The 13155-nt window shown below is 46.5% G+C and overlaps 1 protein-coding gene across 1 annotated transcript in view; it reads right to left on the reverse strand.

Moving 5' to 3' along the window:
- The window catches only part of LOC111150149 (KIAA1549 like), a 110982-nt gene that overhangs the window by 23965 nt on the left and 73862 nt on the right, over positions 1-13155 (reverse strand). The gene's annotated exons all lie outside the window — the stretch shown is intronic.

Raw genomic sequence — 13155 nt, forward strand, 5'->3', positions numbered from 1 at the left:
TGCACGGTCCGTCCCATGCTCGCCTGCTAATGAATGCTTATTTAAGGAGTCCACCTGTGTCTGGGTCTCTGGGTCTGAGACTTGCTTCTGTGACACAGCCTGAGAGCGAGGCTGTGGGAGGATAGTTCACATTCACACAAGCATGTCCATGGCTACTACTGTCTGCTAGAAGAGCTCGAGGGTTCCGTGAGAATAAATCAGCACAGATCAGTTTACCAGCCTGTTCTCCGTCCATGCATAGTGACACACTGCCGCTTCAGCAAAATTAGTCAATACGGTTAAGTAAGAGTGGAAAAAAAAATTCTAAAAATTCATTAACCTTTGGTGTACTTATCCCACTCCCAAGCCTATTGGGGTGTGCATGTGAACTCCTAAACACACACACACACACACACACACACACACACACACACACACATCCATTAAAAAGATTTAGATATCTAGATCCTGGTTCTGGGTGCTTATTACTATTTTATAGAGAATGAATATTCTCCCACCTGGGTGCCAGAATTTAACAGTTAGGTGTCCTTGGGGCAATGTCTTAACTGAGGCTCTCCCATAAAGCAGGGCCCAAGATGTACTTTATTTACAGATCATTTGTTTTGGAAAACAATTCCAGGGAATAGGAGTCAGGGCCTAGAATGAGTAGACTGGGGGAAGGAAAAAAAAGCCAGTCAAGGGCAGGCATTAAATTAGTGATTGTCATGGGCAGTTCAGACTTAACCTCTCTGGGGGTCCTCCAAGGAACCAGGCAGAACACTCTTTAGGACCGTATGACAAAATTTTGTCCGCCAGCTCTCATCCCCCACTAGTCAAGAGTTGGCTCCAGCAGGTGTCCTTGAACTCTGAGATCTCTGCAGGCGTAGGGAGCAACAGGCTCCCATGGGTGTCCCATGGAACAGAGACAGAGTAGCCTCAGGGCAGAAGTAAAAGCTAAGGGACCACTAGGGCCATCAGGTTGCTGCTGCAGAGGCCAGATCTAAAGGGTGTTTTGAGAAGATACAAGACAGGGCATAAAAGATGTTCAAACCAGGAAAGTTACTTCGCTTTCTGTCACTTGAGTTCCTCATCTGTGAAGTGAGGATAGTAGTAGCATCTGCCTCCAGGGGTCTCACGAGGATTAAATACGATGATACATACAGAGATTAGAACAGTAGCATACGGCGCAACACAACGGCCGCCGTTGTCACCATAAGTGTTGTTATTATTACTTTTATATATTCAACTGCACCTGTTTCTCATGGAATTACTATGCATCAGTCTCTTGGATACATGAGATAGAGCACAACGAGAAAATGTCACCAGGGAACTCGTTCATAAAGGGAAGTCTCTTGCTCCTTAAAATCGGTACACAGAGGGTCAGAAATTTGTTATTTTTCCTATTTTGAAAACGTAAAGGCACTTTCCATTAGTATTAAATTAATGTAAGTGCATTAGAGAAGAAATAGAAAATGCAGAAAACACCAAGAAGGCAAGAGACATTTCCTGTAATCTATCTTATCACCCAGAGTTAAGGCTTGGCTGTAGTTCAAGATAAAAAGATGAGGTGTTTGGGTGCCTGGGTGGCTCAGTGGGTTAAGCCTCTGCTTTCGGCTCAGGTCATGATCTCAGGGTCCTGAGATAGAGCCCTGCATGGGGCTCTCTGCTCAGTGGGAAGCCTGCTTCCCGCCCCCCCCCCCGCCTCCTTATGATCTCTTTCTCTCTGTCAACTAAATAAATAAAATCTTAAAAAAAAAAAAAGATGAGGTTCTCTGTAAACCTTCAGATCTAGATTTATCAACAAACATCTACAGTAAGAATTGAGAATACTATTTTTATAGGAACACAAGCAAAAATGGGTTATGGAGTAGAAAGCAGAATTACTTTTGCCCTAGTAAACTCAGAAACGTTTCTTACCTGGGTGCATGCCCACAGGGACTCTTATCAAATGGGGATCTTTAGGGAAAGGCCCAGAAATGTACTCCCTGATGGTTTGCTGACACCTTCTAGGCTGGTGAATGCAACTTCTGAAACAAATTGCCTTCATGATGCAGAGAACATTCTGGAGAGAATTTCAGACCCTGAAAGGACTTTAGGAGACCAGTGAATCCAAGCCCCATTTCCAGATGGGGTGGTCAAGGCCAGAGTGGTTGAGGTAACTTCTCCAAAGTCATCCAGGGTGGCTGTGGCAGAGCCTGGCTCTCTCAGCTCCCATCCCTCCCACATCCTGTGGCACCATGTTGCCTGTTACATTTCCCTATCAGTGCTGTTTGCCGCCCATACACTGCCCTTCCTCCCTACATCCCCGTCTCCCTAATAAATAATGCATGCTTAAGGCCAACCTGCTCCCAGGTGAAAGATTAATGGCACTGGGGGGAGCTATGATTCTTCCCACCCCTGAGCTGTCCTATGCATTTCCAGTCATATTGGTGGATCTATTAGGTGAATTTATAGTTGTGCTTTAAGCAGGGCAAAAATATACTTCTTGGCAACAACTCCCTGCTCTGCCACTCTCCCAGGAGCCCAGGCGGCGGGGGTGGGGGGTGGGGGGCTGTGCCAGTTTGGGGGTTCTCTAAGTTTGGTGGGAAAGATATTGCCTTCGATGAGGAGGTGGAGACACTTTCTCCAGGCTCCCACTGCACCCACCCCATAATACCCCAACAGAAGTCGACCTCTGCTTCCCACCCCAGAGCTTCCATTTCGTATGGAAGGGGGCTTCCCTTTAGCTGGAGGGACCAGAGTTATACCCCAAGTGACCTCATAGGTTTGCTCTAGCCTCCTTCTGTTTTCCTACTGTTCTCACTTGGTTTTTCAGTCTCTGGACATCTACCAATGGAAACAAGATGAACTGTCATTGTGCCCTGGGCTTCCCCCTCCTCGCACTTGTATGTGCTTATTTAGTGTCCATCTTGCCCAAATCTGGATGCTCCCTGAGCCCATTTCACCTCTGTCTCTTATAAACTTAGCATACATAGTCAAAAAGCTTTGTGATATTAAACCAGTAAGAAATTCTGTCCAGTTGTCCATGGGGTAGAACCTGAGGTTAAGCTAAAGGACCCACATTCCCTGACATGTTTACTCCACTGCTGATGAGCTGTAGGACCACAGGCAAGTCAGGTCAACTCCCTAATCCTCAGGCTCCTCAGCTGTCAGATGCGGGAGCTGAACATTGATCTGGGAAGGACCTTCCGGTTCTCACATTTACTGTTTCTTGGACTCTGTCTGCCCCAGGAAGAGTCCTGGGTTTTCCACATGTGTTGCCTCACCCATCCCTGAGGACCATCTGGCTGTACCCATTTTCCAGATAAGGCATATCACCTCTATGCTACTGTAACTTGCTTAACTTGCCCCAAGCCCTCTCTCTAATTTGCACGTTTCTGAAAATACATTTTGCTTTTATTTGTCAAAAAGGGGGAGACAGGAGCAAAGACAAACCTCCCAGTGTGGGCTGATGGTTGACTTGGGTAAATGTTGGGGGCTGTGTCTGGGACAGAGACTTTATTTTTAAACCTCTTTAACTTGAAGTTTACCGTGCTTACTTCCCCAACCTCCCAAAGCATGGGGGAACTTTTTTTTTTTTTTTAAGCTATTTTCCAGGTTAATCAAGATAGACTTCAATAAAAATTCTAACAAATTAATCAGGGAATGTCCATTCATGGTAGGAAATTAGAAAACATGGATAAGCAAAAAGAAGACAATTAAAATCCCTCTAATCCTCCTTCCAGAAACAACTACTGTTAACATTTTGGCCTTTGTGTGTATCCTTCCAGATGTTTTCTATGCATATGAAATAGGAGGAAGATTATGGGGCTGGAGCCTTGCCATCACCTCCCCACTCCTCATCAATCCCCACCCCCACGCTCCCATCCTGGGCCAAAATGAAGAATGCAGGCTTGGCCCTGCAGTTTCTCCCCTCCCCCCCTTTCAAGAACAGCCCCAAGCAGGCCACCCAGATTCTCCAGCTATTGTGATGGAAAATAGGAAGTGGGGGAGAACAAGCAGGCAGAAGGGGTGTGGGCTGCAGGATTTTTAATTGGGATTCTGGAGAGAGGTGCAGAAGAACCTATGACAAAGGAACGGGAGAGGAATTTAGAGAATTTTGTGAGTATTACAGTGCATGATATAATCGCCTTCATGTATATGATAAATACGAGTAAAGGAATAGGTGTACTTAAAAATTACTTTTGTTGTACAGACACTCAAACTGAGCCATCTGGGTCATGCTTTTATAAACAGAACACACAAACATACATACATATATATGTATGCATATATGTAAGTATATAAGTTTTTTTTATAAAATGGGATTGTATGTAATATTTTGAAGCACTTTTCATATACAATATTGTGAAATGTCTCTGCCAGTAAATATATGTATTATAGGGAATAACTTTAAATGATTTCATAGCATTCTGCTATATGGAGTTTTCGGGCTATATGTAAGAGGATTGTAGGTGGGGTCCTAATATCTTGCTATAGAGACAAAGCTGACATAAATGTACTTGCGAACGACACTCTGCACATAACCATGGATTCAGCCCTAGTTTAGATCCCTACAAGTGGAATTATGGGGTCAAAGGATATGCACATATGGAAGATCTTGGACTCTTCACTATATATCTTCACTCAGCAGCAAAGGCCACTGGTATTTAGAAGAAATTAAGGCCATTTCTTCTCCACACCTGAACACGCGACCCCTCCCCCACTCGGGGTGTGAGCTCTGGTACTCACTGGAAAGAGTGAGAATCTGTGACCCTTTCAGTGTCGTTTTCAAAAGAGCACACCAGGACGGCTCACTCAGGGGCTAAGTATCCATGTAACTTCAGCTTCTCTGAAATACTACAGGACAAACTTGAAGGGAATGACAGCCCTACTGGGATCCCCACGTACCTTCTTTCTAGAAAATATTCCAACACAGAACACGGCTTAGGACACAGCTTAGTCTTACTGCCCAGTCCCGGAGCATATTCTAGCCCTAAGGCGTCACCAAAACTAAAAACTAGTTTTCTGGGGTGCCTGGGTGGCTCAGTCAGTTAAGTGTCTGCTTTGGGCTAAGGTCATGATATCAGGGTCCTGGAAATGAGCCCTGCATTGAATGGCATTGCATTGGGCCCCCTGCTCAGCGGGGAGCCTGCTTTTCCCTCTCCCTACGCCTCCCCACCCCCCTCATGCTCTCTCTCTCAAATAAATAAGTAAAATCTTAAACAAAACAAAACAAAAACGAACTGCAAAACTAAAAACTACTTTTCTATCAGACACCTAATGAAAGGACAAGCCATGGACCAGGAGAAAATACTAGGATTTGTAACCTGAACATATATGGAATTCCTGCATGTAAAGAACAGAAAGACAACTCAGTTTAAAAATTGGGCAATGCAAACAATGAATCATGGAACACAACATCAAAAACTAATGATGTATTATATAGTGACTAACATAATAAAAAATAAAAGTAAAAAAATGGGCAAATGGCTGGAATTGACATTATCAATACAAGAAGATATATAATGTGTCTCATAAACACACGAAGGAGTGCTCAACGGTGGTGGGTAATTAAGGAAATTATATCATTTCACATTTTAGCGTGCGATGGCTAAAATTAAGGTTACTAACAGCAAGTGTTGGTGAGGTTAAGGAGTGAAATCAGAACAATTTGGGCCTCCCACCAATGGCATAAGGAGGCTCAAATTGGTGGGAGGTTCAAATAGCCCACATACCTCCTAGACCTGTTTGTCGTTTCTTAGAAAGTTGAACATACACCTTATGACCCAGAGATTCCACTCCTACAGATTTATCCAAGATAAATGAAAACATAGTGTCCTGGCTCATTCCAGTTGCCAGAACAAAATGCCACAGACCAGGTAGCTTATAAACAACAGAAATGTCCTTCTCACAGTTCTGGAGGCTGGAAGTGGGAGGACACCAGCATGGCCGGGTAAGGGTCCTCTTCCGGGCTGTAGACCTCAGATGGAGGAAGGGGTCAGGGAGCTCTCTGGGCTCTCTCATCTGAGGGCACTAATCCCATTCTCGAGGGCTCCGCACTCATGACCTTTTTACTTCCCAAGGGCCCCACCTCCTAATACCAACACATCAGAGGTTAGGATTTGAGCACACAAATTTTGGGGGATGTAAATCTTTAAAAAAAAAAGGTGTAGGGGGGGTTCCTGGGTGGCTCAGTTGGTTAAGTGTCTGCCTTCAGCTCAGGTCATGATCCCAGGGTCCTGGGATAGAGCCCAGAGTGGGGCTCTCTGTTTGGCGGGGAGCCTGCTTCTCCCTCTCCCTCTGCTCCTCCCCACCCAGTGCTCTCTTTTGCTCTCTTCTCTCTTTCAAAAAAATAGGTAAAAATCTTAAAAAAAAAATTGGGTTGACCATAGCACATATGTTCATAAATGATGAAAATATTTACAGTAGTGTTTTCTGGTAGCTTCAAACTAGAAACAACCCAAATGTCCAACAACAGGATGGCAGACAAAGAGTGATCTATTTATGCCACAGAATACAACAGAACAGTACCCAGTAATAAAAAAATAAATAAATGACAGATGCATGGAACAACATAGATGAATTTTTTTTTTTTTTTTTAAGATTTATTTGACAGAGAGAAAGAGAGCAGAGGGAGAGGGGCAGAGTGAGTCTTAAGGAGACTCCACACCCAGCATGGAGCCTGACGTGGGGCTCAATGTTACGAACCTGAGATCATGTCCTGAGCTGAAACCAAGAAGAGGAGGATGCGTAACGGACTGCTACCCAGGCATCCCAGCATAGGTGAATTCTGAGCAAAAGAAGTCAGGCACAGAAGAGTACGTACCAAATAAGTAAGTAAAAATGCCATTTACATGATGTCCAAGAATAGGTAAAACTATGAAGGTAGATATCAGAAAAGTGGTTGCCAGTGGGGCCATAGTGCAGACAGAGTGACCTTCAGAAGGTGATAAAATTGTCCTAACATTTCGGTTGGACTGGTGGTTAAGAGAGCAATACAATGTTCATCTAGTTGTACACTAAACACCTATACATCTTATCATTTTTAATTTTGCCTTAATAAAACAAAACAAAATGGCTTGGGTAACATAGCTAGTTCTATGGGGATGGTCAGGGAAGGCCTCTCTGAAGAGGTGACATTTTGAAGAGCTGAAGGAGAAAGGGTTAGCCATGGGAAGATCACAGGAGAGCTTCGGGAAAAGTCCTGAGATAGGAAAGAGCTGATAGTATTTGAGAAAGAGAAAGATGGGCTGTTACAGGCTGAACTGTGAACCCCTCAACATCTAGCCTCTGGAACTGTGAGAAAATAAATTTCTGTTGTTTTAAGTCACCGGGTCTGTGGCACTTTGTAAGGGCAGCCTGAGCTGACTGACCCCTGACCCGTGTGGCTGGAGCCCCAGCTGGCAGGAGGCAGGGCGGGGCGGGAAAGGCAGGCAGGAGCCTGATCACGTACAGTCTTGAAGGCCGTGGTGAGAAGAATAGAGTGTTTTCAAAGGGCAATGGGAAACTCTTGAAGAATTTTAAGCATGGGAGAAATGTGATTGGAATTTACAGAAGGCGAGCTAAAAGGCTCTTGACGTAATGAAGGTAAGGAGAGACAGCAGGGGCTTGAGTTAGGGTGGTCATGGACAAAGAAGGTATAGATGAGCTCGAGAGATGTCTTGGAAGAGAGCTGACCAGACTTGGTGAGAGATGAGATATGGGGATGAAACAAAGGAAGGAGTAGAAGTTGAGACCTTTACCAAGAAGGGGGCATCTTGCTACTTGGATCTCCTTGATGTTCTCTGAGCTCCCCAGGCATGTGTTGTCCTCTGGGCCCTTCCACCTCCTGTTCTTTCTGCCCAAATGTTCTTGCCCCAAGGCTAGCCAGGCTAGCTTCCTTATTTCTGGTCTCTGCTCAAAAGTCACCCCCGCCCCCTCCAAGAGCCTTCCCTGGAGACCACCTATGAAGAGCGCCTCCTGTTTTTCTCCACGTCTCACCTGGCTTTATGCTCCCTCTCAGCATTTCTGACGTTGTGCTGAACATCTGTGTGCTCAGGTGTTTGTTACTTTTTCTTCCTACTGGAATATAAACTCCCTGAGGGCAGGGGCTTTGTCGTGTGTCCTGCTGCTTCCCAGAATGGCAAACAGCAGGACTTGAACACATCCTAGTTGAATGAATAAATGGAAATGCATCTTAAAAGAGAGGCTGGAGGATTTCTTTTTTTTTTTTTTTTTTTTTTGGAGGATTTCTGCTCAAAAGCCTCTACCAGGAAAAGACATTGCCAAGTGTCTAAAATGAATTCGATGTAGAAGCTGTTTTTAGGCAAAGAGGCTTGAGTGACTCACAGGCTCACAGCGACCCCCTGGCTGAATCCAGACAGGCCCAGAAGGCGACCCACCTCAAAATACCCATTGGCCCTAATTGACTAATGGGCTACTTACAACTAGGCACAGTTGCCAAAAATGGGAATATTTCATACGTCTATACCTTGCCATACCTCCCCATCTTCCCCCTTTAAAAATGGCCCCCACCCACTGCCTCTTGGCAGACAGCGTCTCTGCTGTCCTGTCCTCCGCTCCCTTGCGTGCTCCCTTGCTATGTGCTCCACATTCTATCTCCTTTGTTCTGTCTCAGCTGAATTCTTTCACAGCCCAAGCCACTGGCTTCTTCCCAATTGTTGCCCCGTATTTGGGGGGCCCCGTCTCCTGAGAGATGCCACATTTAGACACCACATTAGACAGCCTTATCTAGAATGGGAGCTGAAGAGGAGGGATGAAGGGTTCTTGATGATGTGGAGAACACAGGCAAAAGAAAATTTTAATTTCCTTACAACTTACAACCCATTGACAAGACCTTGAGACAAGCAGAGTGACCTTTCTCTAGGAACTCAACTGCCTCGATATTATTACTTACGCTTAACATTATCCTGATGTCCAAGATCCTGTAAGTCTCCACATATAAACATTCCTTTGGAAATGTCCTTTATCGTTATGCCCCAAGATATATGTTGGCAATCATCCTCTAAGCATATGGCCCTCTGATAGACATCTGAAGGGTCTCATGACTAAAGTTCTATTAGACAGTAATAAATGACCTTTTCCTGATAACAGCTAGCCCCTCAAGGTCCTGGAAACCTTGCTTCCAAATTCCTTAGAGACTTACACTATCCCTAACCCCCTTCCAACTAGAAAGTATATAATCGGTCCCACCTCACAACCCTGATGCAGCTCTTTCTGCCCACGGGTCCTGTCTCTGTGCTTTAATAAAACCACCTTTTTGCACGAAAGATGTCTCAAGAAGTCCTTCTTGACTGTTCGCTCCGAACCCTAACATTTTCACATCATCGAGGCCATTTATTCCAGAATTTCTTGAGTAAGACAGCTGTCTTACAAGACCATACTTCCCAGGACACACATGTCCACAACTGCACTTTGCCTCACCCAGGCTCTCCACTTACAGAATTCAAGAATTTGCCCCCTGTTTTTTCTTCACTGTCTCTCCAAGGCCCTGATTTTCAGCTCCGTGCCCACGGCTCCATTCAGCAAGGAGAACAGATTCTGAACAAATTCTGCAACTTCCCAGTAAGGGCCCAGAGACCAAGTGGAGGGTTCAGCAAGATCCATTTCTGGGCCATCTGGCCATGATGCCTTGATCTGGTTCTGTGTCCATTTTTCTCTCCACCAAACAGGGTCCTTTGGGAAACACAAAATTAGGGCTGCTTCTCTCCATCTGATGTCAGCTCTGGCCTGAGCAGCCCCAGTGCAAGTGTTGCCTGTCACCAAGGAGGCAGAGACATGCTTACAAAGCCTCACTTTCCCTGGTCCCCGGGGAGAAGCGCTCTCAGGGCCCAAGTCGGGGCAGCCACTTCCCCCTGAGCCTACCTCTCAAAAACTTCTCTGAAAACAAAAGGAGACTGGCACCCTTCAGAACAGGCAGGAGGGTTCAAATTCATGGTTTGGTGACTCCTTTTCTGCAATCAGCATGAGAACGGAATTTTTAAAAGTCTCAGCAAAATTGCACATTTCCCTGAAACTTCCCATCCCCCAAATCACATTCCCGGTTGGCTCTGCGTGGGCAACCAGCCCCTATCCTTAGGTGCGGTCCAAATCACCTCATTAACATAACAAAACACACATTAATACGCTCATCACTTAAATTCCAAGGGTTTTTGGAGCTCTGTGTCCTGAATAGTGGACAAAGACCAAATACACATTTCTTATTATAAATCACAAAATCACAACATGCGACAAAATTCCTAGCAGTCCTGAGATGTCCGAAGTGCTGGGATGGAAAAGAAACAAAAAACAGCGGCCCTCTCTCCCTCATGGAATCTGTTAGCATAGTTACAACAGCTGATGCTCACCGGGTGTTTTCTATGTGCTTTACCATTATTAACTCACTTAATTCTTACAACAACCCTATCAGGCAGGTGCCCTTTGTATCCCCATTTTCTGGATGAGAAAACTAGAGCACGGAGAGGCGGAGTAGGCCAAATTCATGCTTCTAGTAAGTCACTGAGCTAGAATCCGAGGGCAGCCAAGCTCCAGGACGACAAGCCTGACCATTCCACAGCATTGTTTGTTAACGCTGAGAACGAGGCGTGAGCCAGTCAATTAATTACAAATATCTTTTTAAAAGGATTCAACCTGAAAGTAAGCACATAAGGATGGCTTTTGCTCATGGGAAGTTGTTTCACTGGTAGCGTCTGAAGGGAGACATCCCTTGCTTTTTCTCATCTTCTTAGCCAAGCGGGTGCTGTGGGCAGCCGAGGAGACAGAAGGTCAGTTTTGAGAGCTGACACCACTCCATAACAAAACAGGCTCTCCCCAGCACCCACTCAGATCTGCTCTTTTCCTTTCGGGTCTTGGAAAAGCCAGCCAGACTCACAAAATCCCTCTTTCTCTCTCCATCTGGCCCTAAAACACAGCCTCTCACTGTAGCCAGGCCTTTCCAACCCCACAGCAGTCTCTAGCTCCTCACCTCACTCAACTCTCCCTCTACAGAGGGCCAACCAAAGATGAGAGGCGGAGACTGGAGGAACAAGTGACATGGAGGGTTATGCTGGTGTTGTTCCTTACAAGGTCCACCCACCACTGTTCCCGGAGTAGTGGATACTGCAATAGTCCCAGCACACATCCTCTCCTGGCCCAGCTCCCTCAGTGAGGTCTTACCCAGTGAAACCCATCAGTGTAAGCCTCCCCCACATCCCATTGCTACAGGGATGGATACATGGGTTGGGCACTTGACCTTCAGAGGCTCAGTGAGAGTAAATCCCATATACTTTGTTTCATGGCTGGGAAGGAGAAATTCTCTCTTTCATTGGTCCATGTAGTAAGTACGCTCCTGCAGCCATTTCCTAGTAGAGCCAACCTGTGGATAAAGATGATGCCTAAGGACAGTGCCACACAATGTGGAGGGATGGAACTGGAGCCCCAGCCTGACCACACCTGAATTTACTGTACCCAATACCTTCCCTTCATGATTTAAGATCATCTGGTTCGGGATGGGTTTTCTGTTACATCAGCCCAAGCGTCCTCACAGATAACCACTGCTGAAACAGAACTTAAAACGTAACACACATTTGTATGCTAGTCAAATCAATGAGTGTATGCGATTTGATAAGCCAGTCAAATCAAATGCGTATATGGCTCAGAGTTCTAAAGCCACCCTCCCCATCCGAGTCTCAGCTCAGGAATCCCGTCTGCTGGCTGACACACTTGTTTGCTCATTTGCTCAACAAATAGAGACACTGAATTTACTATGCGCCAGTTCCTGTTTCGAGTGCTGAGGCTTCCAGGATGAATAAAACATGATTCCTGTCCTTGAGGAGTCAAACAGGGAAAATAACATGTGTAAGTCTACAGGGGGGAACCCAGGAGAAAGGGCTTGGATGCGGGTGAGTCCCCCGTGCGACGGGAGCACCAAGGACAGGCGCCTCAATCAGCCCCACAGTTACGGGGTCAAGGAAAAGATTCCGGGGGAGAAAATGTTGAGACTCAGTTCTGCAAGCCTTGCCTGGGTCACTGGTCTTCAACCAAGAGCGGGCTTGGCCCCAGGGTAATGTCTGGAAACCTGTTGTCACCACTTCGCAGGTGCTATGGTAGCTGGTGGGAGAGGCCAGGCACGCTGTTAAGCATCGTACAACGCACGGGACGAAGAATTATCCAGATCCCAATCCAACAGTGCTGAGGCTAAGAAAGTTTGGCTGCATGAAGTAGGTGGGAAGGGATGTCTTGAGCAGAGGGGAGAACACAGAGATTGGAGTCAACATGACAGAGCTGGGAAGGGCCTGTGGGGCCAGAGCCAAGGGCAGGTGAGGGAGCGACAGGCATGTGCTACAAAGGCGCGCCTGGGGCCAGCCAGCACAGATGCCTCCTGGGCCCAGAGCGGAGGGTTCAATCTTAACCTGAGGGCTGTGGGGAGTTCCCGAAGGATTTGACACCAGGGTGTGTGTTTTAGAACACCTCCTCTGACAGCTGTAGGGCAGCTTCCCAAGTGGTGAGTACTGGGGCCAAGTGGTGAGTACTGGGGACCGGACCATCAGCAGCTACAGCACCGACAGGCACAGGCCTCCCATCCAAGTTCACTGCCCCAGCCTGCTGCAACTGCTTCTGCCGTGTCTGCATCTGCCTCCTCTACGAGTGTGGAGAAGCACTCGAGTGACTCCATCTTTCTCCCTTCCAGCCTCAGCCAGGAAGTACGATGGTGGCCTCACCTGTGAGGCTTACCTGCTAACGCCAGCAGAGGAGGTAGAAATCAGAGAAATTTGCCAAAAAAAAAATCAGACAAAGTAAAACTTTGAAAGGCCCTTAGATGATCCCTGGGGTACAGCATACGTGCCTGTGTATACAACCTTACGGAGTAGTATGTGAAAAGCAATATACCGTCTCTATAGAACATACGCAAAAACTCATTTCGGGGGCAACATTTAAATGCTTCCCTTAGTCTTTCAGGGCCCATGTTGCTGAATTCACATATGCTAAGTGGCTCCAGCACTGGTAAATGTTCACTAGAAGAAATGAAAGGGATGGCAGTTCCCAAGGAATTCTCATTAGCCCGAGGGCCTCCGGCTCCTGCAGGGGGCTTGGGGGCACAGGTGGGCTAGGGAGCACACAGGGCCGGGAGGAACTAGCGTGGCGTGCATGGCTCAGGACCAGAGGACTTTCCCTCCAGCGGCTGGGCACACTGCCAGTGGCCGGGCCTCAGCTGTC

The sequence above is a fragment of the Enhydra lutris genome, unplaced genomic scaffold (assembly GCF_002288905.1).
Source record: "Enhydra lutris kenyoni isolate GAN:26980312 unplaced genomic scaffold, ASM228890v2 scaffoldscaffold22, whole genome shotgun sequence".
Taxonomy (NCBI): Eukaryota; Metazoa; Chordata; class Mammalia; order Carnivora; family Mustelidae; genus Enhydra; species Enhydra lutris.